Below are 25,266 nucleotides of genomic sequence, written 5' to 3' on the forward strand. Positions count from 1 at the left end.
ACAGTGCTGTTGTAACTTGAATGGCCACTGTACAATTGTTGTAAACTGAGGGCCCCCTATAACAACTTTTGAAAAGTATTGGAGGGGATAATTAATTTGCAACTTTGGAAACAAAGGAAGTTGAACTCCTTTTCTGAGGCACTGAATCAAAGTATTGCTACCTGAAAGATAAGAATTGAGGTAATTGGTGGATCTGGGAATGAGTCCAAAAATGGCTTGGAGAAGGTTTTTTTTCTTCTTCCAATAACTTCAGTGGACTTTGGATTAGTCCTTGATCTCTGAGTCATTGCCGCTGGGAAGAAGGGAACTGTTCTGCAATCCAGTGGACTTAAGTTGGAGGTGAGCCATGATCTGTCCTTTTTACACAACAGTTCCATGTGCAAAGCCTGCCTCCCAGCTGTGTGTCTTCGGGGTGAAGAGACAGAGAAACAAAAAGGGGACCACCAAAATTTTAGTAGCAGCATCTTCAGAGCTTCAACAGAAGATCGGCCATTGCAAAAGATATTACACCTCCCTTAACTGATTTAAACTGATTTAAAAGTGGCTCAGTGGCTAAGACGCTGAGCTTGTCGATCAAAAAGGTCTGCAGTTCAGCAGTTCGAATCCTTAGCGCCAGGTAACTGAGTGAGCTCCCATTACTTGTCCCAGCTTCTGCCAACCTAGCAGTTGAAAAGCACATAAAAAATGCAAGTAGAAAAATAAGGACCACTTTGGTGGGAAGGTAACAGCGCTCCGAGCGCCTTCAGCATCTAGTCATGCCAGCCATATGACATGGAGATGTCTACAGACAGCGCTGGCTCTTCGGCTTTGAAACAGAGATGAACACCGCCCCCTAGAGTCGGGAGCAACTAGCACATATGTGCAAGGGGAACCTTTACCTTTACCCGACTGTTTTATAAAACAGTGTAAGCTAGAAAGAATGTTGTATGAATAGAAGATGGTTTCATAGCATTTGAAAGAAGCCAGAAGGCTTTGAAGTCTTCTGCATGCCAACGTCTATTCATGATTTTAAAGTCCACATTTCTAGCTTATTCAGATATGAAAATCCCACTGAAAATACCTCAGAAATGTAATACTGGATGGCAATGTAGGTGGGACTTGTGTTCTACATATCATTGAGTTCTTCCTCATTTCAGTTGTCAACTCTTTGTTCTAGTGATGGTCCCCAAGTCCAGCACGAAGGTATGGAGAAGGTGGATCATATAACATATCCTGTCCATACCAGGGGAATTCCCATATCTCCATTGCTTTGCAGCCCTGTCCTCTTCCTGAAGTTAAGAAGAATAATCTGGAAAGATATGCTAGAACCCGTGAAGCAATACAGCTAAGATAAATTGATAACTATTGGTATTTGGGTTTAGGATTATCCTTATGGTAGAGTCTGGTTGTTCACACATTGGAAGAGTGCTTTTTTTTTTCATTGTGACAGACAGATGGATTAACAGATAGCTTCATTTGCATCCACACAAAATTCAATCAACATTATTCCTCAGACATATGCTCATATTTGGAGAATAGGTTTTTTTTTTTTAAATGAATACATTATAGGACAAAACATTGCTATTGCTACCCAGTCACTGATCTGGTGAAAAGAAACGTACATAGTATTTCTATTTCTTTCTTTGTGTGTTAATCCAAACAACGACAGTAATGGGGTGATCTAAATCAAACATGCTTTATTTCCTCCCGACAAGTTGATGGAAAAACACTCAAAAGTATTCTGGTAAATGGGTTCTTGTGGTTTACAGCAGTAAGGTTAGTGAGAGAGCTTAAAGCCCTCCTTAGAATGATAAGGTTGGTATGGATAAGGTGCCCAATTGTAATTTCCTCATTCATTGACCAATAATCTCTTTGGCCTTGCAAAGATTTAATTCGATGGTGGAAAAAATCATCAGGATGCCCTGATAAATAGATCACGGTATGTGATATACTCCAATTAGTTGCCCATCATGTTCTCAAGAAGTACCTCTCACCTCACCCTTTTTAAAATGGTTGAATTCATTCAAGATTCAAGTTAGTAGAAGGAAAGCCTACAAGCTATTATATGAGTTCAAGTGATAACACCCAGGGGCCATAAAAACTCCTATCGTAGTTCAACCTTTCCTTTATAATATGTTACCAAGCATGTACTAAGCTGGAGCTGAGCAAATTTCAAGCTTCTAGTGGGAGTTGAATTTACTTTGCTTCCCATTACAACAGGAAGCAAAGAGAAGGCATTTGCAAAAAGGAGACTGGTGAGATTGTGGAAAAGCGGATCATGGAGTAAAATCGTTCATTTCAAGATGAAAACTTGGGCATAAAGATAAATAAGTAGTCCAGGGTTTATTGTAGCTCCAGACTTTTAATGGTCTAAGCTTAATAAAACCATGGAAACCATCTGGCTGTTACTGTTAAGCAACGAAACTGGCTGGTTGACCTTGGACAAATCACACATTGTAACTCTTAGGAAGAAGGGAGTGGGAAACCATTTTTGAAAACTTGCTAAGAAAACTTCAAGGACTTAGGTAGTGATCAGGAGTCAAGACTGACTCAAAAGCACCATATGGTGATGGATGGGTGGGTGGGTGGGTGGATGGATGGATGAATAATATGACTAATATTTTCCCTTGGCAATAATTTTCTACTGTTGTAAAATATATAAGAGTTATGGCACAATAGTTAGAATGTAGTATTGCAGGCAAAGTCTGCCCACAGTCTGGAGTTCAATCTTGACAGGGCTTAAGGTTGACTCAGTCTTCCATCCTTCTGAGATCAGTAAAATGAGGACCCAGATTGTTGGGGGCAATAGGCTGACTCTGTAAACTGCCCAGAGAGTGCTGTAAAATATTACCGGGCGGTATATAAGTTTAAGTGTATTGCTATTACTAACAGAATCCATACCTATTAATAAGTGATTTGGAGATGCAAGTTTGGGGAAACCTTCTTTCCCCATTGGTTATAAGCTACATTGCAATGTAGAAACTTCAGCACAGCAGTAACAGCAAGCACATCAGTCAATGTCATTAGTAGTTGCTTGCTTGGGACTGTGCTCACCTCTAGGGCAGAATGTCATCACTTTGTCAGGCTCTGGCAGGGCTTGCGGGGGAGGGTCACCTTTTTGACACTGCAATGCAGTACGAATAAAATGGACTTGGAAACAGAAAGGGTACATCTTTTCTAGTGCCTGCTGCTTGGATTAATATTCCTTCTGGGAAAAAAATAGCTTAGGCTCAATAGCTCTCCTTATGGTGGAAAAAAAATAGAAAATTGGTGTTAGATCAAGAGAATGCAAGATGAAGGTCTAGGTTTGCATTCTTCTGCCTTAGAGCTTTGGACAAGTTTCTGCTAGAATATTCAACAGACATAAAATTAACTGCAGTACTCTGTTGAGTTGAATGCAAACTAAAATTAGATCAAATTCAGAGTTGGTCTTGACCACATCTTCTTTGTCTTTTCCTCATCACCAAAAGTTGGCTCTCCTCCCTTTCAGTATTCCACTTTGTTGGGTTTATGACCACTTGGCCCTCTGAAGGTCATAGTGAAGAACTAGTGGAAACAAGAAGATCCATTGATTTTAGGGGGTCTTCTCTTAGTAGGAGAATATTGCACATGGATGGATGCATGTTCACTAAGGAAATAATTCTAATTATGCAATGTTAGGGATATAGAATAACCATCTCTGTACTTGCTTTGTTTTTCAAAGTAAAAAAGCAACAGAACAAGAATAGAATAGAACAGGAATAGGAATAGCAATAGGGATGGGATGGGATGGGTTAGGAATAGGAAAAGGAAAAGGAATAGGAATAGGAATAGGGAGTGGAGTGGAGTGGAATGGGATGAAATGGAATAGTAGAATAGAATAGAATAGAATAGGAGTTTTTATTATAGTCACTGACCAGAACTGCAAACAGAAACACAATAAAAATAAAAGCAAAATAAGATAAAATATTAGAATAATTAATATTTATGAATTTATTATTCAGTGAATTATAAACATCTGCCTAGGGTTATAGGTAGTAAAACAAAATTTAGCTATGTTCAAGGAGATTGAATTGATTACCACTATGCATTAAAATAAATCAGAATTTCCTGGGTGTTTTATCAGATAAGGAACTTCACGGTAGCTCCTTGAGTCCTTATATAGAGGCTACAGTATAGCAGGACAGGAGCCGTCGTTTCAATGGCCCCTTGTCCACTGGGGCACAGTCTCAGCTCACAGGGAAATTTTCTGCATAGGCTTTCCAGAACTACTGTGGAGAGAGTGTTGAAGCATGTTAATATTAGGGCTCTCTGGAATTTGGAAGCAGTTGGGTGGTATAAATATCTCGCTGGTTTGTTAAAAAAAGAAGAGAGGGGCTTGACTGCTCCCCCCCCCCTAAAAAACCATGTTCTTGGGTAGAGCAGGCTGATTCTGTTGGACTTCCAGGTCTTAAACAACTTGCTGATGTGCTGAGTGAATGCTCAATACAGAGGATAAACAAACTTTTCATTATTTTTCTGAAGTGTGCCTCTGCCAATATAGGAAAATGTTGAGACCAGCATTGAAATTTGCCTAGTTTGTGCTAATGCCTTATAATAAATCTCCCAGTTCTGTTTAAGACACTGCGGTGTGCAATTTATTCTAAAACTGCACTTACTGTATTTTATGTCTTTCTGTAATTGGTTGTTTCATCTGATTCTGATTATATTCATGTATAATAGCGACAGGCTCCAGATAGGAATTAAGAGTTATCGAATGAGGAAGTTTTGGGGGGAATTAAGACCTTAAGCATCCACAGTAGATATATGTTAGGATATTTAGAAATACATCCAAAATGTGCTGTAATCAAATCTTGAAAACAAATTGACTGATAAATCAAACCCTGAAAAGAAATTGGCCAATAAATCAAATCTGAAAAACAGAGTGACAGATAAATCAAGTCTGTAAAGGAAAGAGGACTGATAGCTCAGAGTCATGATATGTTTATTAAAATAGGAATCTGCTTTGAACATGGTTCAGTTTTTGGCTTCCTGCAATCATATTAATTAAGCACGAGCAGTTCTTGTGCACAAATGCACGTCTAAAGCAGCAGATGAATATTATTCAGAGCTTTGGTCTTCTTCTAAATATTCTTGGTAAAATTCCCTTCTGAATGAGCGAATTTACGTTTGCACTGAAGTCCAAAGGTTACTGATAATTTCCACTAAAGATACCTCTTCAAAACTTGTTTCTCCTCCCAAGCAAGGAAGCTGTCCCGGTGACTCCAGGTCATTGGCTGAGTCCAATTTTATGTTAAGCAATTATATGTTTTCACTATTGGTTTAACATGTCTTGTGAACATGTCTTGTGAACACGCAACATGTCTTAATTATAAGTAGAATAGGTACTTCCTGGAGACATTGGGCTTGTATACTACTCCCTTCAACCTCTTCTGCAGCGGCAGAAAATATAGCCTGTATGTTGCAAAAAGCTTGCCATCATCTGGTGGTGTCCTTTTGTAGTTTTGAAGTGTTTAAGAAGACCATCCATTTCACTCCTTATGTATCCCAGATTCTTTTTAAAAACATGGCAATTTGTGGAATTGCCCTTGCTACACAATTCAGGTGTGACTGTCAGCCAATATAATTTGCAAATCCCCAGATTTCCTCACTTAAAATTTAACTAAGTAGGATAGGCAATTTAATGTCCTCCAGAGTCTTATGAATAGTGACTCATATATTGCTTTTTCTCATGATGTTTGTGTTGATGGGAGTTTTGGTTCTAGAAATCTGGTGGACACCATATTGTCTAATCCTCTATAATGAGGGGCCAATTATTTCATTTTCTTAGCAATTTGATAAAGATGCCTGTTATTTTTATTTTTTAAAAAAACTTAATATCCCCAAACAAGTCCACCATGAAAATTGAATCCATGTGTTTGAACATTTGAAAGGGACAATTTATGAAATATTCTTGCTTGCTTTGATGTTGATCACAGGTTCCAAAGATGGAGAAATTAGACAGTCACTACTCTAAGTTTTCAATCTGAAAAGGAAAACAAACACAAACACACACACACACACCTTTTTAAAACATGATTTGCTAAACAAGTTGTTATAGTTTGGTTAGATATTGTGCTATGCCATAATGGGGAGTCATGGATATTATTAAGCTACAAATAAATCAACCATACTATGCTTTAATATGATACCGAACCAGATATTTGAGTGCTGAAGAACTGTGTTGACTAGGAATTCTAGGAGAATGATTTCAAGAAACCCAGAGGTTAATAATTTGGAAAGTTACAATAAATGATATTCTTATGTTATTACTTTTAGACTTCCATTCTCCTGTTGTATCAGCAAATGGAAGATTGGAGTTCAATTTCTTTCTCACAAATTATGTTTTATGAATCTGAACCATAAACTGGCTAGTACTGACTGGCTTCTTAAGGCATGGTTCTTCGGTGGCTTGTTTTACTGAATCATAGTTACGAGAAATTGTATTTTATGCAGGTTCAGCCATAATTTAAAACTACAATAAGGTAAAAATGATAGTTAAAACTTTGGCTTTTCCTCCAGGGAGAACAGCATGGCAGGGATGGCCCCAAGCCCATGATTTATTCACATGACAATAAATCACTCTTTAATCATTGCATCTGAAGCCAAGGAGGGAGAAGAAATCAAACTGAATACTTTCCAATAGAGTTTGGTGGAGTTGTCTCCTTTTCCCCCTCTGTCCAAGTGATGCAAAGAAAAAAATGCTCTTGAGAATGAAAACAATTTGCTTGCAATTGCCTTGAATGAGTTAATAGAAATAGCAAATTCATGGGAAAATGCATACATTTTCCCATGATTTTGCTATTTCTATAAATAGCAATAGCAATTAATAAAATGGTGCTGCTTTTGGGGAGTAAATGCTTCTCTTTTCTCTGGGGTTAATGCATCTCTTTGCTAGTGCTGTGCTGCTAAAAGGAACGGCAAAAGGTGAGGGGAATGTATAAGGAAGGTGTTTCCTGCATAGCTGTTTATGTTCTTTCCATCTGAAGAGCAACCAGGAGAAAAAGCAACCGATGTTTGCAACAAAACCAGGGCCTATTGGAGAGGAGGTCGGCCATGTGATGAGTCTATGCATCCCTCGTTTGTTTGGATTAGGCTAGACTAAACCAAGATATTTATGCAACTTGCACCAGCCTGTGGCAGGGCCACACAAAGAATAGCCACAATCTTCACTTTGGGGTGTGCGCGTGTATGTGTAATTATTCATCTTGTGCAAGTCAAGTGCTGTGACTGCCTCATATCGGTAACCCCAGGTTTACGGCTGTTTAGACTGCCTGTCGCTTGTGTCTTTCAGTTCAATCTTGCCAGCTTGAGTTATGGACTGAGCTGCCATCTCAACTCAACAAAATGGTAATTGAATGACAGGGAGAAAGTTTAGCTAAAGGTAAACGTTGTTGACAGGCAAGTAAGGAGGTCTCAGAGTCATTATTCAAGGTGCCTGCATAGTTTACTATGATAATGGTCCCCCAAGGACAAATGCCATAAGTCCCAGCCAACATAGACATTGGTGGGTCTAGGATGGGAAATGCAGTCTATTAGAATCTGTTTCTATCCTAGAGTAGGCAATGACCTTAAAATTAACAGCTAATCCTCTGCTCAAGCTGGCAACAGATCTGACCTTGTTACATTACCCCCCCCCCCCCAAACATTTGATAGGATAACATTTTCTTCTCTGGATAAAAAACAAAGGCACCCTTGTATAGATTTGGTTTCTCGTTTATTCTGCCTAGCAGCATCAGTGGAAGAGGACCTACACATTTTTGTCCTTGTTTCTTCACTTCCCCAAAGTTTTTCTTGGAAGCTTAATTTGACCAGCAATTCTCTGTATGTTCTCTTTGACTTTCAGAACAATGGGTTCCATATTTTTCCAGAGTCAAACAGACAACAATTTCAGAACTTGAGGTATTCTCATCCATATCTGAACATCTTGTGTGTATGGTTGCCTGCATGTGTGAAGGCAGAGACAAGGGCTTGAATACCTTAGTTAAGAAGAGGCCTCCAATTATGTAGAAGATGAAACAATGCAGTGCATTTAAACAGGGCATTGGAATATTTAAATTGTACACATATTCTCTCAATCATTCTGGATGTAGAGTGCTGGTTGATTTCAAGCCTCAAGTATTTGGAAAGCTCTGCCTTCCATTTTCAAAATTTTGAGAGGACCCTGCAAACATAAACAAAAAAGTGCATTAATAATCACAGTGTTGAAAACAAGGCTTTGGAGTGCCACTTTTAGATTTTTATTGTCCTTGCCATTTGCCTGCTATTGACCATAGGAGTAAGCTATTATTGATACCCATCAAAGTTCAGCCTTCATCTATGCCTTAATGGTGCTATTCATTCTTTTGCAATGTAATTTGTTAGACTACTGGTGAAAATTCCAGCTTGGGGATGGAATGGGGCCAAAGTAAGGGTTTTGTTTATTTCGTTCCTGTTTATTTTCTACATCAACCCATTAGACGAGACGATATCAAACCAGATCATCATCCGCTAGAGATGGCAAAGAAATATCTTTTGGTGGCTTCCAATGATGCAGTTGCTATGTCACCGATTGGATTAAAGAGCTCTGCAAGCAGTGGCAGAGAGGAATTCTTGATGATTAATTACCCTCAGATCAGGACTCTGTGTTTGTGAAAAGGCCCTGGCAGAGAAATTGGAATATAGATGGATTTAGCTTAATGCCTTATAACTTTGCCGCCTAGAGGTAATTTTAACTACGTTGCCGGTGACCCAGTTTGTGTCGAACGTGACCCTCTGAATGGAAGTGAGTTCCTTCTGGTGGGGAGCAAAGGTTGGATAGACAGGTTTAATTCTGAGCTTTAAGATAATTTTTGCAGCATGATCCCTGCCCTCCCCCCACCCCTGTCTAGTCAACCAATTTCACTCCACTTGAAGAAATAATAAGATGAAAGGCTAGGTTTGTATGCATTTTGCTAGGCAAGGCATTATTTGTCCTGGGATATGAATGAGTGAAGTCATTCTGCAACTAAGTATTAGGTATAGGGTACCAGAAGGAACTAGGGATGTGATGGCTCAGTGGCTAAGATGCTGAGCTTGTCGATCATAAAGGTTGGCAGTTTGGCGGTTCGAATCCCTAGCCCCATGTAACAGTATTTCTGTTAATTGTCCCAGCTTCTGCCAGCCGAGCAGTTCAAAAGCATGTAAAAATGCAAGTAGAAAAATAGGAACCACCTTTGGTGGGAAAGTAACAGTGTTCCATGTGCCTTCGGTGTTTAGTCATGCTGTCCACATGACCACGAAGGACAGCGCTGGCTCTTCGGCTTTGAAACGGAGATGAGCATCGCCCCCTAGAGTTGGGAACGACTAGCACATATGTGTGAGGAGAACCTTTATTAGAAGGCACTAGAACCTGTGCATTCTGAAATGTCCTCCAGCAATGAAAAGAAATCAATTCAACTGCTCTAGATCTCCAAATGACTTCTATCTTCTCCGTGTTTCTAAATACAGCAGAGGGTTCATGTTATTATGATTTAAGATTATTCCCCTCTGTGCTTTTAAGCAGGCAGAATTCCTTAGGCTTGTTCCTTTTATGAACTCATCCAAGAATTCCTACCTCGGGTCATTTTGTAATATGTCTTTTATGGATACTCATCCAATTTTGCTGTAATTGCTCTTATGAAATATTCTTCTGGTTCTAATGATTTCTTAATAAAAGAAATCCTTCAAAAACCATCTAAGATAGCCAATTTAGCTTTCTTCTCCATCTGTATGTCAATTCCCCTCTAAAATCATTCAAACTGGTGAACATCTTTTATCTGCTGATAATAAATTCCAGAGATTAGATATAATCTTTATTTAAAGACAGCCAGTCGGTAACAACAGTGTACAGAGATTTTGTCCACTTAGTGAAGGCAATCTTAAACATAATACACCATATTGCAGAGTCCTCTGGGTTGAAAGGGGTTGAAAAAGAATTTGAACATGACCTTCTAGATTCTAGAGGAATAAGACAAGTAAGGAAACAAGCATGTTCTCATCCCATTGCCATGGTAGTGAGTTTGGTGGAAGTTGCAGAAGAATTGTGGTGCTAAGAATTGTAGGAGGTCTACTCCAAACACATCTAGCGGATGCTATGTTAGATATTAGACTGTTTTCAATCATTGAAAATATGAGAGAGAACCCGAAAAAAAAATGAAGACCTGCAGAATGACAAGAGGAAATCTTTCTTTGCAAGGGGAAGTTGCTTATGGATTAGGAATATACACAGAGCAGAAGAAAAATAGCCGTCTTCCTTCAGGCCATTCTGTACTGGCCCGATTTGACTCAGCTGTGTGTTGTGTACAATACATACAGTACTTTTTTCCCTTACTTCCCTAAATTAAGTTGTTTTCTTCTGTGGGTCACAAGGTTGCATCAAAACTGAATTTTGCCATGTTTTTATTTTGTGTTTTTCATTGGCCTTGTCCTGCAGGCAGGTTTCCAAGCTTTCTGTTGAAGGCGCAGGATTTAGAAAGTGAATGAGAGAGAGAGAGATAGAGAGGTGGTCTTTTTGAGATGTGTGTGCTGTTTCTTGATGATGCAGCGTTTTAAAGGAATTGCTCAAAATAGTGAAACTCGAAGCGTAATGGTGAAAGTCAGCCGCTGAATCTTAGGAAACCCTTTTTCACTGGTAGAACTTGCAATTTGGATTTTTTTTTTTGCAAGGTTCCATCTCTAATAGTTGATGTTGAATTTGGTTAAATAAGCCCTCTGCATTTCATCCGATGAGCCAGGAAAAAAGCTGCATGGAACTGGGGATAGCAAGGTCATGGTTTCATTAAATTTCCTCTGAAAATTGGTATCTGATGTTGGCAGCAAGGAAAACATTCTTACCTAGATTCAGACTTCTCCTCCTCCTTCCTCTTCTTCTTCTTCTTCTCCTCCTCCTTCCTCTTACTCTTCTTCTTCCCCCCTCCACCTCCTCCTTCCTCTTCTTCTTCTTCTTCTTCTTCTTCTTCTTCTTCTTCTTCTTCTTCTTCTTCTTCTTCTTCTTCTTCTTCTTCTTCTTCTTCTTCTTCTTCTTCTTCTTCTTCTTCTTCTTCTTCTTTGCCTCTTCCTCCTCCTCCTTTTCCTAGATTTTTTTATTGAACATATTGAACATAAAAAAAAGTCTACATAAACAGTGGGTTGTCTGGATACAGCTAATTTTGAGAGATAGTAATGATAATAATGATAATAATAACAACAACAATAATAATCATAAATGCTTATCCATTTTAGTAAACCTTTCTTATATAATAAATCATTCTCTTAAGCTTTTAAATTTTTAACTTCTGTTTCTGTTAATTAGCCATTGGTAATAAAAATCCCGTGTTAAAAAGGTATTCTGTTCCTCCTTTCTTCTTAATTTTAAGTGTTAATCTATCAATTTCTGCATATTCTAATAATTTTTTTATTACACTTTCATCTGTAGGGATCTCTTCATTTTTCCACCGTTGTGCAAACCCAATTCTGGTGTTTTGCTTTTTCTTGATCTGGACCTCAGCACTCTTTCATCCATTTACAACCTTCTCGGTCTGCTATTTGGTTTATGAATGAGCTTTAAAGAACTTAGGTTCATTTCTCAAGTAGGGTGCTACTTTTATTTTCACCAAGGATTTAAAAACAATGCACCAAAGCTTGGAAATTATTTGTACATGATTTGCACACCACTTCCAATAGTGTATCCTTTTCAGCAACAAATAAACAATGGTAGGTTGCAAAGTCCAGTGGTGATAGAACTCCCAAGTTCACTTTTAATTGCCTCTAGTCTTCGACTTGCAAACACAGAGGTAACACCCATTGATCTCCACTCTTTCTCACGACATATAGAGATTGCATATTAAGCCATAGTTTTACATAATACTTGCCTATGCCAACTTGGTTGGAAAAAATGACAAAGAAGCCTATTAAGCTGGGACCAGAGACATTTTTGTTGAGCATTCTTTCAGAAAGATACGATAAAAAGACTACCTATTTGATTTTACATGTATTAACTGCGGCCAGGATTGTATTTGCACAACAATGGAAAAAGGAGGAGATCCCGTCAGATGAGGTGATCCAGAAAATATTAGAATGTGCAGAAATGGATAGATTGACGCTTATTATTAAGGACGAAGAAGAAACCAAATATTTTTTGACGTGGGATGTATTTTACCAATGGTTGGACAATAGAAACAGAAGTTAGGGAGGAAGAAATATAAGAATAGAGAATATTAAAATGGAGAGAAACTGATTATAAAGATGTTACGTACTATGGCAATTAGATTGAGATATAGTTATACTATTTATGATGATGAGATGAATGTTATAATAAATACTTGGATTATACGTTTTCAAATAATTGTACCCAGATCACACAGTTTGAGGGAAATGGAAAGTATGATAAATAAAATCAATAAAATATATAAAAAAAAGAATGTCTGAATGAGATCCACTGATTTTTTTTAGCAGAGAACTGCCCTGAAATAAGTTGATGACACAACTTTACCATTCTAAATTCTAATGGATATAAAGAATTTTGCTCATACACACCCTTTTTTCCTTCCTTTCTTTTCTTAAGCTAGAAAAGGAGCTTAATTCCTCGATTCTATAGGAGAAAAGTGTCTGTGTGTGTGTATGCGTGTATGTGTGTATGTATATATATTCAAAGCCAACAGGCCAAATCACTTGAGAAAGCTTATACTCTTTCTTCCTCTTTTTGTCCCTAGGGTTTTATGCTGTTTACAGAAAGCCCGAGAGGGGTAGTGTTAGAGAGGGGGGGGGGAGAGGCAGATAAGCAGTGGGGAGGCTGACCAGAGGCATATTTGTTGCTTAGATTCTCATCCTCTTGGCTAAATTTAGCAATAAACAAACTAGCAATTTTCAGGCGCTGGCTGTGAAGGAGTAGCCGGCTGGAATGTCTTTAAAATGAGTTGGGGCCTAATGTGCAAGAAATGATTTCTTTTGGGTTTTTAATTAATAATTCTCTCCCATACAGCTCTGAGCAACGAGTGAGGGAGCGTGGGGGGGGCATCTCCTTTCGACATTGCACAAGAAGAGAAAACACAAAGGAGGAGGAGGAGGAGGAAGAAGAAGGTGGTTTTGTAACCCTCCAAGTTACTTCAGGCCATTTTCGTTGCCAGGGATAACTTCTTAGAAAAGGAACAAAGTATTTTGACTGGCGATTTCACGTGCTGTTTTATTCTCTCTGACACTTACTGTTCCCCTTGTTCTCTCTTGCTGTGTTTTCTGGATGTACACAATAACATAAAGGTCTTTGCAAGTGCAGGCTTTGAAAAAGAGCAAAAAGAAATGTTTTGGGCCACATCCGAAGTCCACATTTGCTCTGCCTTTTTTTTTTCAATGTGTCCAGGTCAGTTTGAAGAAAAGGCACCCCTACTTTAAGGAAGGCCCTCCCTAAGGCTAATGTGACACTTATAGCTGTGGTTGTCTTTTTTTTTCTTTTTAGGGTTACACAGGGAAACCTGAAAAAGGTTGCTTAAATGACTAAGACAGAGACGCCACACTGGCATAGTTCTCCCAAATTTGTGAGGAAGTATAGGCTTACTTCCAAAATGTTGGTGTCTGTGCTTGGTGTGACATTTTGTTTGTGTGTGTGTGTGTGTGTGTGTGTGTGTGTGTGTGTGTAGATAGAAAGAAAGAGGGAAAAGAATGAGAGGGGAAAAGAGAGAGAGAGAGATGCCTTTTATCATAACAGTTTTTTGGGTCTGCATATCATTTAGTATAGGGGACACGGTGCACAGTGGCTAAGACGCTGAGTTTGTCAATCAGAAAGATTGGCTGTTCGGTGTTCGAATCCCTAGCACCACGTAATGGAGTGAGCTCCCGTTACTTGTCCCAGCTTCTGCCAACCTAGCAGTTCGAAAGCATGTAAAAAATGCCAATAAAAAAATAGAGACCACCTTTGGTGGGAAGGGAACAGCGTTCCGTATGCCCTCGGCATTGAGTCATGCCGGCCAGATGACCCCGGAGACATATTTGGACAGCGCTGGCTCTTCAGCTTTGAAACGGAGATGAGCACTGCCCCCTAGAGTCGGGAACAACTAGTACATATGTGTGAGGGGAACTTTTACCTTTACCTTAACATTTAGTACTTCTTAAAATATATCTTACTGTTTTTCATCCTAAATTTTATTAGCAAACAATACTGAATATAAGATTCTTCAGGACTATAGATCACTGGAAAATCTTCAACTGGTTAATTTCATATACTATTGCTATGCTTATACTGAAGCCATTTTAAAAAGGAAGGGAATCAGGGAGCAGGGAAAGAAAGAGAGAAAGATTTGATTAGATCTCCTTGGCTTTTAAGAGTAGTTTCTCTTCTCAGTCTAGAAATGTCTTAGTCTGCTTTGAAATCCCTTCTTGGTTCTTTTCCAATGTTATCCTTTCCCAGTTAATGATGATGGCATATTGAATCTCAGATTCACTGTAAAAATAATTAAGTTAAATCTGGCTGGGGACCAAAGTTAGTAGGCCAAGGTAATGTGTCATAAAGGTGTGAAATTTGAACTTTGCAATGTGCAAATTGTGAATAGTCTGACTACTGGACTGAACAAGAATATTGCTGGGGAAGGAGCTGCTGGATTGTGGCAATGACTTCAAAACTAAAAGAAAGATATTTAAAAGAAAGATATTGAGATACCAAGAACAGGCTTGAAATCAAAGAGGGTAAGACATTATTATTTAAATTTAAAATTAATAAATTGGATGTATATAAACAGGAAGCAATCCCCAGACACATTAGCACTGATGATGTTACCTAGCTGGGCAACAAAATGTCTGCAAGCAAATATCAAACTCAGAGAGCATCAAAGAATCACAGTTCAATCCTGAGTTATATTTATTCTCTTCTATTGGAAATGGTAAACATTATACTTTTAATGCTTAAAAAATGAATAATAATATTATTACTACTAATAAGAGGCTAAAGTGCTCAAATTGACAAGCACCCATGACATAACACTGCAAACTCAACAATGTTAAGAAAGATTACAGGGGGGGGGGAGTCTGGATAGTGGATGTGGCAGTACCTAGAGACAGCAGAAGAGAAGAGAAAGAACTGAAGAAGATAACAAAATCATTTGCAAATAGAAATAGATAGATTGTCACGACAGAAGGCAAAGATAGTACCAATAGTAATAGGTTGCCTTGAGTACAATCCCAAAAAATTTGGAACACCACCTGAACATCATCAACACCGACAAAATCACCACCAGTCAATTGCAAAATGCAATTTTGCTTGGAACAGTTGACATCCTGTGATGATACCTTTAACACCATCAAACATCCACATCTGCCTATCCCAGGTCCTTGGCAAGAATTAGATAGGTGGATAAAAATGTCAAATCTAATCTAAACAACTGGCTGACTGGGTGAGCAACCATAATATGTTGTTGTTGTTGTTGTTAGTTGTGAGGTCGTGTCCGACCCATCGTGACCCCATGGATAATGTTCCTCCAGGCCTTTCTGTCCTCTACCAGCCTCTGGAGTCCATTTAACTCACACCTACTGCTTCGGTGACTCCATCCAGCCGCCTCATTCATTGTCTTTTGCTCTCAAGCTTTCCCAGCATTAGACTCTTCTCCAGGGAGTCCTTCCTTCTCATTAGGTGGCCAAAGGATTTGAGTTTCAGCTTCAGGATCTGGCCTTCTAAAGAGCAGTCAGGGTTGATCTCCTCTAGGACTGACCGGTTTGATTGCCTTGCAGTCCAAGGGACTCGCAGGAGGCTCCTCCAGCACCAAAGTTCAAAGGCCTCCATTCTTTGGCGCTCAGCCTTTCTTATGGTTCAACTTTCACAGCCATATATAGCAAATGGTAAAACCATAGCCTTGACTATACACACTTTTGTTGGCAGAGTGATGTCTCTGCTTTTTAGAATGCTGTCTAGATTTGCCATAGCTTTCCTCCCGAGGAGCAAGCGTCTTTTAATTTCTTGGCTGCAGTCCCCATCTGCAGTGATCTTGGAGCCCAGGAAACCATAATATATTTAACTTTTTATAACATCCTACTTTAAACTGGTTAACGCAAAGTGGAATAGGAACTGAAATACTTCTAGTCCAACTCTTAGATAATAGAGGCATTATATAAGTTGTCATGTCAGGCAGAATCCATTATTTCTTTCCCCCTTAGCCTTGCTGCTGCCTTAACTGCAAAGATAGCAACTCACTGTGTCACAAATTGCTTGGTACCTTGAAGGAGGAAATTCAATTTTCTTTCAACATTCCAGTTCCTCGTGTCATCAAGGAATGGGGACAAATAACGATCCCAATATTTAACATAGAACCAGCCAGTTTGGATGGACAGGCAGTAGAGAGTCGGCGATCGATAGCAACACATTTTGATGGTGTTGATTCTCTCTTAAATCACAGGCAGAAAATCTTACAACATTGGTTACTGGGAAGTAATGGTGGAAGGAGTTTTTGCTTTCCAGCTCAAGCTTCTCAGTTTCCCAAATACAACTATTTGGCTGGTGTGTATCCCAGAATGCAAGACAGGATAAGCTTCATGCTTGCATTCCTCACAAACTTTCCAATTTGTAAAAGGCCACAGGAAATATATTAAAAGTGTAACAGAATGACAATGTAATCTGCTTTTTTAAAAAAATAGGCAAAATCATGTGCTTGTAATTAGAGAAAACCTCCCAATTAATACTGCAAATAATATGTTCTGCAATATTATTAACCAGTTAGCAGTCCCAATATTTATTCATCTATGGCAGCTCTAATAATTTTCAGAGAGGCATGCAGCTATGCCCCTTTCCAAGCGGTGGGGTAGGCTTGGCTGGGGTTTATGAATGGCTGTTGGGGATCCAGTCTAGTGGTCTCTGAAGCTGTGGATTCCTTGACCTTGTCAAATGAGATCAATTGGGATGATGCTGGTTCCAATCTTTTCTGTGGAATTTTATTTCCAGAATCTGATGCATGGTATTAGTGCTTCCATTGCCTGTATATCCTTCAGCTTAAGCTACATGGAGTGGGAAAATGCCTGAAGGACCTATTAAAGTCAGATGTAGTGAACAAAGCACTTCTACTCTACCTTTTTCCCCCTGTGCTTGTGACCATCAGAAGAATCTGAAGGACAATACAGGGACTTAGGGATTTTTAACCTATAATCCAGTTCATTTCCTTCGTGAAGAAATTCTGCTCCAGTGGAATTAGCTCTCCCCCAGAAAGAAGTCCAGGATTCTCATTATAAATATTCATAAAATTGGCAGACCTGGATATATCCAGGCAGGAATCAGAGGACTGAGATGTGATGATGTATATATCCAGGTGTCAGGCGCAAAGAATCAGGACCATCAATTAGATTGCAGTACAGGGTTTTCATAGTTATTCAAACCTATGCACAAGAATCAACTAAATTTCAACACTAAATTAATGGCAGATACGGTATTCAAGAAGGATGGACTTTGACCATTTGTGACAATGTAAGGATTCTTAGCTAATGATAGGTTTAACTCTGTTCCCCATCTCTGCCTGCCCTTGTCCTCCATCAATATGTCTATGGGTTTTGTTGATGCCTGCTTGTTATTATGATGATTTACTAAATTGTTGAACTAGATGAATAAATACAGTAGTTAGGTTTCTTACAGTGGTATTCAGCCAGTTCTGACTGGTTCTGGTGAACCAGTAGCGGAATTTTTGAGTAGTACAGAGAACTGGCAAATGCCACCTCTGATTGCCTCCCGAGTCCCAGCTGATCGGCTGGATTGTCTTCTGTTGTCCTGCACAGGAGTACGGAGCTGGAATGCAGGTTAGTGGGGTGGGGAGGGAATGAGTTTTTTGCAGTATCCTTCCGCTGCCATGCCCACCAAGCCACGCCCGTAGAACCGGTAATAATTTTTTTGAATCCCACCACTGGTGTATGACTTCTGTAAGCCATTTAGATTCATTTTGACTGAAGGCATATTAAAGGACCAGTAGGTAAGCAAGCAAGCTGAAGTGATACAGAAGAATGGGAGATATGTGCTAAAGGATCTCTTACTGGGCATGTTTTTTAAAAAAAGAAAAGAAAAAGAAAGAGAAAATGAAAAGAGAACGATGGTCGTTTAACCTTGGCAATGTTTCCTTTATGCCCGTCCCCTCTCCCTATGTCGATACATGGTGTGAACGGAAAGAACCAAACTATCTGTCTCTATCTCTGATCTGCAGTAGATAACCGTGCACTTCCTATAACCATGTTTTCAGAATGGCATAGGGGATTAAGAAAGAATTGTTTCGGGCTCTGTGCAGCTTCAACTACTACAACTCCTGGGTGAGAAAAACCAACACAATATACCTTTCCTGCTCTCCCAACACATCAATACAGGGGAAACGTCTACACCACCCCCCTCCCTTGTCATTAAGGAAAGTATGAGCAGGATTAGAAATGGAAGCCTCCAACAGCTTGATTTCTTCCACAGCATGCAATAAACCTTTATGAATATGCAGACAAAGGGGGATCCCATACCAGGACAGTTGAGCCACTGTATAACCAAAAGCAGCATTCCTTTTCTTGCAAAGCAAGCCTGCTTTTGCAGCAGCTAAGCAGTATAAAATGTGAAGCCAGCAGCAGTTAATCTGGCTTACTTTCCTGGGAACTAATGCCGGGCAGAAAACCTCCCATGGATTATTTTTTCCCCTCTCTATAATAATAATAATAATAAGTTCTTATTCAGTACAATGAAGGAGAATTCGCTTTTAAAATTTCATTCAGGGGAAAAGAAAATTTCAGTGCTTGTGCTCGTGCGGTTTCAAGATCACCCAGAGTTTCCTTGTCCTTCAATGTGGAGCCAACTTCCCAGGGATCTGCAGTCTCTCTGGCTTTCCATATTGCCATTAAATCCCAAGGGGAAACCATTGAATAAGACTTTCTCCAGGAAAGTGATTCTCATTGGAGTAGCCAGGGAGAATTGGTTGATTCTGGTTGTAGATAGCCAGGGAAGCCTTAGAGCCATGATGGCAAACTTATGGCATGTGTGCCAGAGGTGGCACGCAGAGCCCTCTCTGTGGGCACATGCGCCAGCCACCTGGTCTTCAGGTTTTCACGGCTACAATGTGTGCAAAGGCCAGCTGGCCGGCGCACACGCGTGTGATGAAAACCTGAAGACCAGCTGGCCAGTGCGCATGCCCACGGAGAGGGCTCTGTGTGCCACCTTTGTCATGCGTGCCATAGGTTCACCATCACGGCCCTATACTGTTTCTGAAATATCAGAGCTTACACTATTGTGACTCAGGAAACAGCAAAATGAGACACAGTTCTAGTGGCAAAGTGTACACTGTTGGAAAATCTGAAGGACCACCTAGTCTTCCGGTTTCTGGCACACCAGCTGGCTGAGTGTCGGGAAGAAAACAACCACAGTAGTCTACCATGTCCAAGAAGAAATAAACACCCGAATCCATCAAATGCTTTAAAGCACTCTAAGAATAAAGTGGAAAAGCAGAAGACCATTCTGTAGAGGAAGAAAGAAAAGTTTGAGGAACTTCCAAATAGGGTTGTTGTTTTCTTAGCATAATATCACCTAGAATGTCTTCCAAACATATAATGAATATTACATGTAGGAGATGATCAAGATGAGCCCAGGGGTGGAGTCAAAGATGTTATCAGTTTGATAATGTGCCTCTACACCCCTATAAGACCCCTACGTCCAGCCCCCTTGAAGTCTGTTGACTCTTATCTGGCACCAAGTTCCCTTGACCATTAGTAGATAAGATTCTTCTGTATAGGTAGTATGAAGTAAATTTGCAGTACTTTTGAACTCTATCCTGGCTCCTGATTTCCTGCACCAGATGTTATATAAGAAGGCTTCTGTCAAGCACAGGAACTTGGGAGTCCAGGCAGTTCAAATGAATATATGGGTTTGTATGCTAAAGCTCTCTATAAGAATCTGAACTACTAATGGTCAAGGCGAATTGGTTGCAGATAAGAGTCCACGGAATTCAAGGGTGGGTTGGACTTAGATCTCTTGTGGGTGTGAAGGGACTCAAGGCTGATGATGCATTTTATCCCTCCCTCTGGGCTCAGACTGGTCATGTCCTACATCTTCAGCAGTAACTATCACCCAGATACTTTCTCCTCTTTTTAGCTCCTCATGTTGTGTGTTTTGATGCAACGAAACAAAAGTTCATTATACTGTGTTATAGCTAACCAAAGCTCCAACACAACCCCAGGAGAAGAGGCTGAATGGTAAGAAGAAATGTCAAGAGGTCAGCAAAGAGGATCTCTTTTAAAAAGGATAGCTCAATTTTATTCTGCCTTGAAGGATCTGCGAGTCTCTTTCCTGAAAGTAAGAAATGTCGAAAGGTCGTGCCAAATAGACACAGACCGCTGTGCCAATTTCTCATGATTGTTTGCACAGTGGAGTGCAAGAAGCAATATGCCCCAACTGTGTAAATGATGTTTCTTTCCAAAATATGGCACTACTGGAATATTGAAAGAGCTCACAACAGAGTCACTGGGGAGAAGGGAAAAAAAAGTACTGTATATATCAGCCTTTTTGTCTCAACTCGGTCTACAGATTCAGTGTGCTGCATTTGGGGGGAAAGAGGGTTGCAGTCTTCAAAATGAGAAGCACCGGCTCATTTGGGAAACTGCCTTCTGCTTTCCTGTTTTTTTCCCTCCTTGTGACTTCTCTTTTCTACCTCTATTTCTTTTCTCTGCCTTTCGCTTCAGCCTAATCGTTCATTTCCGTTCCTGCCACGAAAGCCCTTCATTTCTATAAGCTGCCATTGTAGCTTTGACTTGTGATTAAATGGCCTCTTCTCTCCCCCCCCCAGCCTCTCAAAAGGTGGGTCTTTTAAATTGTTAGCTCTTTTATGCCTCTTGGTTAGAAGGGGAGCTGTGCGCAGAAAGAGCACTCCTATTCTATCCATCTTGCCACGGTTCCAAAATTTGTAGGACTGGGTAAACACATCTTTGATTAAAACCTTAACCCTTTTAAAGGGTTATTATCTAGAAAGCAAAGCCACAAGAGAAAATGACTGATTGCACACCTAAACAAATTGAAACAGGGATAGGACAAATACCAGCTATTCCAATTACAGACCAGAGCCTCAGAACACTCCCTTCCGTCTGCAGATCAGAACCCAGAACGATGCATCGTAAAATTAGAATGGCAATACTTCAACAAATGCAAACAGGTTATTAAAATCAGGATTAGTGCTGATCTGAAGTCAGTGACTCTCAATTCAAATCACATAAACCAGGTTAATAATAGAACTGTTGACCTTTTAAACAGCTTTTTCTTTCCTTTTTCTTTCTTTCTTTCTTTCTTTCTTTCTTTCTTTCTTTCTTTCTTTCTTTCTCTTTCTTTCTTTCTTTCTTTCTTTCTTCTTTTTGGTGTATCTTTATCTCTATCTATCTATCTATCTATCTATCTATCTATCTATCTATCTATCCATCCATCCATCCATCCATCCATCCAATCTAGCATTTCCTTTTTACAAGCTTGTTCTTGTTCGCATTATCTTCATGCAATGCTAAATACTTATTGCTCCTACCCCTAGTTGACACAAAGCTTTATTTTCTCAATGTTCCAATGCTTAGTTAAAAGATGCTTATCAGATTTCCAGTTTACCAGAATCTATGGTGTGACCATGCTTCTTGGAATTCCAGAACATGACATGCAAGATGTTGTGTTAGATTTGCATTTGAATCCAAACTGATTTCGTTTTGCATTTTTATTTATTTTTTTTGCTATCTTCATACCGAGTTCATTGGGCCAAAATATTTACTTGCTCTTATACCCCTTATTTACCGATGAGGAAGTGAGGTTGAAAGAAGTGGAAGGAGTGAATCTGCCCTCTCTGAGCTGGTTTTCCTGCCTTTGTGTTTGATATGGAAGAATTTCCCTCTGACAGTCAATGGCTGTCTTTTATAGAACACCCCTTGTCTGTAAAATGCAGATTTGATCAAGCCGATGGCAGTTGCAGGACATCCCTTGAGACAATTAGTCTGTAATCTCTTCTCTACTGTGACTTGGTGACTTTGGAAGCCACCAAGCTGTAGGAAAAGGCTTACCCCTGCTTCAAAAAACTTTTGCCTTTTTGCAAATATTACAATGCTGCTGGGAAAAGAGATGGGGATTATCATCATCCTGTATTCTGAGATTCCCTGGTTCAGATGAAATCCCAGTGGAACAACATCAGGAGGAACTTATATGGGCTGTTGGGGGAAATTGGGAAGTATAAATCCTTAGGAAGGTCTCAAGAGCAATCAAGAGACTGCCAAAACCAACCACAATATCTAAAGTAAGTTCTAAAAACCCCTTGAAGGACTTCTAAAATCTCTCATGAGGATGAGACAATAAAACAGAAGCTTCTTTCGTAGGGGATAAAAACTATTGCAAAAGTCGGAGCAAGATTCCAGCAAGTATTATTTCAGCCATAACACAAGCAGAAAATTCTCACTGGGATATTTTAATGCCATGGAACTCAAAGTATTAGCAACAAACTGGTGGTCCAGATCCTTCAATACCTAGAAGGTTTGTGGAAATCCTGTTAAGTTACAGCTGCTTGGCCTTGTTGCGTGTTGTCCAGCTGATAAGAGTTTAGCCAAATTTTAAGCCAAACCATTCACACACTCACACATAATACTTCAGTTATTGAAAGGGATAAGTAGATTTCTCTATTTGCTCTTTAATCTCTATCTATGGTGGCCACCCCTGAGGAACCTTTAGTTTTCTCCCGGTTTCTCTTTTGCGTAGTGACTTCTTCAGTTGCCAAGATGCCAACATGTTATTAAGACGTTGATAATCACAATAAGGATGCTGACATCTTATTAAGATGTTGATTTTTCATCTTTTAGAAATATCCGGTAATACATGCAAGCGTGTACACACACACACACACACACACACACACACACACAGACGACAGGTGGGGCTACATGAGTATATGCACAAAAGACAGGTGGGGCTCTGTATATGGAACCTGCCTATCTGCCGTGCCTTGTTGGTAAGGATCTTGTACAGTTCTTAATCAGTAATAGTGTTTGGATGGAAACTCTTGTTAGCCTTGCTTCCTTCTTCCCACCTTCTCTATCTCTATCTCTGTTTTTGTTTTTTGTTTTTAGAATGGACTGGACTGGACTAGACTAGACTAGACTAGACTAGACTAGACTAGACTAGACTTGGACTTAGACTTAGACTTAGACTTAGACTTAGACTTAGACTTAGACTTAGACTTAGAATATAATTCTTTATTGGCCAAGTATGACTGGACACACAGGGAATTTGTCTTTGGTGCATATGCTCTTAGTGTACATAAGGAGAATAAAATACAATACAATAAAATAAAATAATAAAATGTCTCACTTAGCAATAGAAATTTGGGGCTCAATTATGGTCATAAGTCAAGGACTATCTTTAGTGCTAGAACTTTTGTAAAGTTTTTTCAATAAAGGGCTGTTGAATTAAATGATCCACCCTGTTATAATTGAGTCACTTATGCAATAAAATAATAGTTGGTGAAAAGAAGACAACTTTGGAAACTAGCCATTGTGATGATGATGACAGGTCATTATTTGGAACACAACACACCAGATATCACGGTTTGTAGAGGGCCAAAGCATACCGTTTATTGATAACGCTGTACCAGGAGATGCCAGAGTCAAAGAAAAAGAACTGGAAAAAAACACGAAATATCACAACCTGACCATCGAAACGACATGGCTATGGATGACACATGTAACAGTGATACCCATTGTCATCGGGGCACTTGGTACCATGTCCAACAATTTTCAAAACACATAAAAGAAATTGCAGCTTCCTGCACAACACTAGTGGAACTGCAAAGAAACTGCGCTACTAGGAACATTATATATATTTTAGAAGATACCTGGTTGATACCTAGGACGCTGGCAGGAACCCTTATCAACCATCAGTACCAGTCAATGGCATTTGTGATGCATTTTTAAATATTCAGTTGACTGAGTTTCATGTTTAATGAATAAAAGAGATACTAATAATAACCCAGAGTGTTTCAAATCCAGAAACACGAGCTGAATTGTTTTGTGAGCTCATCAGTTGCATTTCAGAGCAGTTGTGCTGAGTGAGCAGTCTACAGCTGGCTTTAGACTGCTCACTTCTCCAGTTCATTGGGAGCACAATGGGCAGAGGCTAGCGAAGGTCTCCCTCTCAGAGTGGAAAAACAAAATCAATTGCCAGTATGGCAACTGGTTGTTCAAAATAAGCAAGGCAAAAGGCCAGGAAACAGATGGATATTTTTGTCCTCCACCCCCTGCTCCCAGTTTCAAACCTCCTTTCTTTAGGGCTCGGATGATATCAGCCTACATGCTGTGATGGCTTTAAAGTGCAGTTTTGCAGCACTCAAGCCCCAATGACATCACACTTACAAATACAAAATATAAGTTTCTTAGAAGAAAAGAGAGCCAGTTTTAAATGGCAGGGAGGTTATCTTTAAATGGGAATTTTGCTACCAGCTGTGTAACTCATTTGTTTATTAAACTGAGAGATTACAGATACAGATTAACAGAGTTGGAAGGGACCTTGTAGGCAGAGGTGATATTCAGCAGGTTTTGACCAGTTCTGGAGAACCAGTAGTGGAAATTTTGAGTAGTTCGGAGGACCAGTAAATACCACCTCTGACTGGCCACGCCCCCATCTATTATCTGCCTCCCGACTCCCAGCTGATCGGGAGGGAATGGGGATTTTGCAGTAACCTTCCCCAGGAGTGGGGAGGGAATGGAGCATTTACAGTATCCTTCCCCTGCCACGCCCACCAAGCCATGTCCCCAGAACTAGTAGTAAAGATTTTTGAATCCCACTACTGCTTGTAGGTCATCTAGTCCAGCCCCCTGCCCAAGCAAGAGACCCTGCACCATTTCTGACAGATGGCAGTCCAGTCTCTTCTTGAAAGCTTCCAGTGATTAAGCTCCCACAAGTTCTGAATGCAACTTCTGTTCCATTACGTAGGTTGCATAGCCTGATAAAGTTTGAAAACTTCAGTAGGGTGGTTGGTCTTATTCTATGTGTTTGGAAGCAGTGGTGGGATTCAATTTTTTTTTTACTACCGGTTCTGTGGGTGTGGCATGGTGGGTGTGGCATGACCTGGTGGGCGTGGCTTGGTGGGCATGGCAGGGGAAGGATACTGCAAAATCCCCATTTCTTCCCAATCAGCTGGGACTCAGGAAGCAGAGAATAGATGGGGCGGGGCCAGTCAGAGGTAGCATTTACCGGTTCTCCGAACTACTCAAAATTTCCGCTAGATATGTCACTGACCTGACAGTCAGAGTGCCACAAAGCCTGTGCCTCTTTCCTAGCCATTTCCAGTGACCGTCTTTTGTGAG

General features: G+C 39.9%; 1 protein-coding gene across 6 annotated transcripts in view; it reads left to right on the plus strand.

Annotated features, from left to right (window-relative positions):
- MAF (MAF bZIP transcription factor) overlaps positions 1–25,266 on the plus strand; it is a gene marked incomplete at its 5' end in the record, with an annotated part of 353,201 nt that overhangs the window by 165,432 nt on the left and 162,503 nt on the right. Inside the window, one exon of one of the 6 annotated variants that reach the window (XR_014176246.1) lies at positions 7,844–8,025. The exons of the other annotated variants lie outside the window; for them this stretch is intronic. Of the gene's footprint in view, positions 1–7,843; positions 8,026–25,266 lie in introns of those variants that run through there. 6 annotated transcript variants of the gene reach the window in all.

Source organism: Natrix helvetica, assembly GCF_964273705.1.
Source record: "Natrix helvetica genome assembly, chromosome: 10".
In the NCBI taxonomy this organism is placed as follows: Eukaryota; Metazoa; Chordata; class Lepidosauria; order Squamata; family Natricidae; genus Natrix; species Natrix helvetica.